Here is a 4,139-nt window from a genome sequence, read left to right on the forward strand (position 1 = left end):
TCAATATATACACAGGAGAAAATCCGGAATGACAGAGTCCAAAATATTGATCATGATTATTTTTTTGAAGTGATAGGAATACACACATTAAAATTTTTTTTATTCTGCTAAATATATTTGACTTAACATTTCTACAATTGAGAAATAACATTTTATAGCAAAATGAGCCAACACTTGTAATTAAAACCAAAAAAAGCAACTTTGCTTGTGAATAGTCATTGGGCACATTTGGGCTGTGTCTTCGTCAGTGTGAGCTGTTATAACAAAATAACATAGACTAGGTGGTTTAAACAACACATTTATTTTTCACAGTTCTGAAGGCTGGGAAATCCAAGATCAACGTACAGGGAGACTTGGTGTTTGGTGAGAACTTGCTCCCTGGTTCACAGACCTCGGCCTTCCAGCTATGTTCTCACACAGTGGGAGGGGTGAGGGAGCTCTCTGGGTATCTCTTAAAGGACACCAATCCCATTCATAAGGGCTTCACCTTCACCACCGAATCCCCTCCCAAACGCTCCACCTCCAAATACAATCACATATGAATTTGGAGGGACACAAACATCCAGTCCATCACAGACTGCTCGTGTTTATAGCAGCATTGGAGAGTCCCCATCTCACTGTCACCCCTCATGTTCCTGAGGTTCTGCCCAGCTGCCGAACATGGCAGGATTGCTCAAGACAAAATCCAGGCCATTCTTCCTTTCCCTGTGGAATATTCGCACAACTCTCTTTCAGGGCCTAGATCGCAACAATGGCTGCAGCATCCCTGAATCCCTGGGAGGGAGGCTGTCATTGTTTTCCAGGTATAGATGGACAGTACCATAAGCACGTAGCATACGAGCAGGAAAGGCTGTAGTTAAAAACGTGGAATGCTGTTCTCCAGAGACTTTCATGGACTCTGATACTTGTGTGATGTTGATGCTTTCATGTCCTGTGAAGATGAGTCTGGGAATGAGAGAGAGTACTAAGTTTTCCATTTTTACCACTCCTTTGAAAATTTAAACACAGTATTTTTGTCTTTGGGATACAAATGAGAATTAAAATAAGTTACAATAAGCTTTGCTGTCAGGTCCCTATTCTGGTGAGATTATTTCTATTGAAATATTTAATTGGTCACGGTTTATGCATTGACAATAATCAATATATTAATGTCTTAGTGAACTGAGAATCATATCCCTCTATTATTTGAAAGAATCACTCCTATGTATGTTATAGATTCATTAAATAAAATAAGTGGAACCTGTAGCTGCACAATATTACCCAAAGACTTCTCAGAATGAATTGTTTCCTTTATTGGCTGATGTGCTATAAAGTAATACAGAATATTGTTTTATTCCTTTCTGAATGAAAGTCATTCTTTTCAGTTTTAGAAACTAACCCTGGAAAATGACTGCATTTAAGATAAAGTACTTTCAAAACTGGCCCCAAGGAGGAGAATTCTGAACATGGCAGTCATTGGAAATGTGAAGTTATTCCCTGCCGGGCCTTAAGCTCCAGCTCCCAAGCCTTTTATCTGATTTTGAAACTGCCTCAGACATAATTGGGTTTCCTAAGACCTGTTTCTCTCACTGGACACAACTGTGAACAAAGAAGACTGAACTGGGAAAATAATTAATTTTAATGTGAGAGTCACTGGGAAGCATGAGTGGCTTCCTCTGTTTCCTTTGATTTAAAATAATGAATGTTCGTGCAGCAAATAGAGCAGAAAGATTACAAACACTTCATCCTAAACAGGGGAGGCACTTTTATACAATCTAATGAAAGCTCCTTCCACAAACCACGCTCACAACTGGGTTTGTTCAACCATGACGGAACATCCCAGAGCTCTTCGTGTTTAATCTCACTTTGTCCTGAGTTGTATAACATATGCTCCATTAACAGCAGACGGAGGGCGGGCCCAGCTATTTCTCTCTCTTCAGGTTACGGAGGAGGAATTTTCTTCTTTAGGTGTTAGAACCTTCTTTTCCTTTATTTTTGTCAACTTTTGTAAGAAGACTGTCTTAACTGCCCTTTCTTCTGGTGTATAAAAGGACTGTGAACTCCCTTGGGTGAAGATAATACCATGTTTGTCATTGAACTCCAGCACTGCTCACCATGCTGGTGCACATGGGCTCAGTAAACCTTTGCTGAAATAAACGAATGAATGACTCACCAGTAAGCCCACCACTGAAATGGAGCTATTGTTCACATTTTGTTTTCTATCTTTCCAATCTCGTACAAGCATGAATATTTGTAGTAGTTAGGAAAGATCATTCAAGAGGAACAAACAAACTCTGGCATCTTAGTGGCTCAAAATTTTTTCTGGATAATAGAAAATGCCACTGGGGGCCTGGTGTCCCTCCAGGGCAGCTCTCCTCCAAGTGCCAGCTCAGGGACCCAGATTGCTTCCATCCTGCAACACTGTCACTTCAAGATATGATTTCCATGGTTGCTGCCTAAGGGGAAGAGAAAGATGGAAGAGGAGATTCACTTTTAGCCATTTTGGCCTAGGAGCAACCCACTTTCTCCCACTCCATTGTCAGTGGCCTGACTGGCTACCTGGCCTCCACCTAACTGTCAAGGAAATGTAGCCAATCAGTGCTGGACAGTCAGAGAGTGAATGTACTTCTGCCGTGTGATCTCTGTATAGTCCTCTATCATATGACTGTGCCACAATAATTTTAACCAGTTCTTTTTTGTTGAATATTATGGCAGTTTTCCATTTTTACATGTCATAAATATATTATGATAAAGGGGAGAAAAATCCTTTACCACAGGATAATTTTTAGAAATAAATGATCATCCCAAAGGAGGCTTTCTGACTTTTACAGTAGTAATTCTCACCTGGGGGTGATTTAGTCTCCTTCCTGCCAGGGATACTTGGGGATGTATGGAAACGTTTTTAGTTGTCACAATGCTGCTAAACACCCTACAATACCCAGGACAGTCGCCCACAGTTGAGTAAATTATCCAGTCCAAAATGTCAATATGGCTGAGGTTGTGAAACCTTGTTTTAAACCACAAGCATGTCCCTAATGAAATGTACAAGCCTTGCCCTGATCAGTGTGACTCAGTTGGGCATCATGCCATAAAGTGAAAGGTCGCTAGTTGATTCCTGGTCAGGGTACATACCTAGCTTGCAGGTTCAGTCCCCAGTCGGGGCATATATGAGAGGCTACCCATAGATGTTTCCCTCCCTTCCCGTCTCTAACAAATAAACAAACAAACAAACAAAAAGAAAAAAAAGAGATACACAAACCTTTGTATGGTATGCATATTTTATACCTCCTCATAGTAGTAAGTACCATAGTAGTACCATTTTCATGATACTTACAGTTTACAAAGGGCTCTCAAACATTTCATTTTTATCCTTCACCAAAGTCTTGCAGGGGATCCAGAGAGAATAGTCTGTGATCAGTGCCACTTTCTCCTGAGAGTACTAAGAATTAGAGAGATTATGCCCCTATAAATTCTGAGGTTTAAATCCAGTTTTCTGTATGCCACAATGTGCAGAAGTTTCTACCCGGTGGTGGTACTGTAGGTCCTTCCATGTGCACATTTGTGAGGTGACGGCAGCCTTGGTTAGAGAGAGGGAGACCCGTGGCCCTTAGGCACAGAATTAGGGTTAGGAAGAAACAGGAGGAGAAAGGCTGCCCTATTTTAAAATATTGCTTAGGGACACTGTTTCCTTCAAAACTGGGTTCAGGAGTGTCAGGAATGTCAGAAAGTAGTAGTGAATACATCCTTGGAAGCCAGCGAGAAAGAAGCAAGGGCATAGAAGTGTGTTTCCCACGTGCACCCTCATGTAAAAGCTGACTAACCGATAACTGTTCAGCTCGAGTTTGAAGGACTCTCGGCATGCAGTAATGATCTTAAGTGGAGGTAACTGAGATTTGGGGGTGGGGTACAAATGGAGCAAAAAGGAAGGTTGAGTGGTTCTGGCCTCTAGTCCATTAGTGACTACTGGAACTCATTTACGATTACTTTCTAAAACCATATTTAATTGAACAAAAGCTCCTTGCAATATTTGGAATAGAAATTAATACTCAAATCATCTTTTAGGCTCTTTTCAGTTTTGTACAACATGTTAGTAGGGTCTGTCTGAATTTGCTAACAACAAAACTAAACAAACAAACAAACAAAAAATCATGCCACTGGCC

General features: G+C 40.8%; 1 long non-coding RNA gene across 1 annotated transcript; it reads right to left on the minus strand.

The window, feature by feature from the left end:
- Nucleotides 1-282: 282 nt before the first annotated feature.
- Nucleotides 283-3,296, minus strand: LOC150007372 (uncharacterized). Its single transcript, XR_016511813.1, has 2 exons — nt 2,153-3,296; nt 283-945 (listed from the first exon to the last, which is right to left on the minus strand). It is a non-coding gene; the product is annotated as an uncharacterized LOC150007372 (long non-coding RNA).
- Between the last annotated feature and the right edge of the window lie 843 nt (nt 3,297-4,139).

This window comes from Furipterus horrens, unplaced genomic scaffold (genome assembly GCF_987537825.1).
Source record: "Furipterus horrens unplaced genomic scaffold, mFurHor1.1.pri manual_scaffold_6, whole genome shotgun sequence".
In the NCBI taxonomy this organism is placed as follows: Eukaryota; Metazoa; Chordata; class Mammalia; order Chiroptera; family Furipteridae; genus Furipterus; species Furipterus horrens.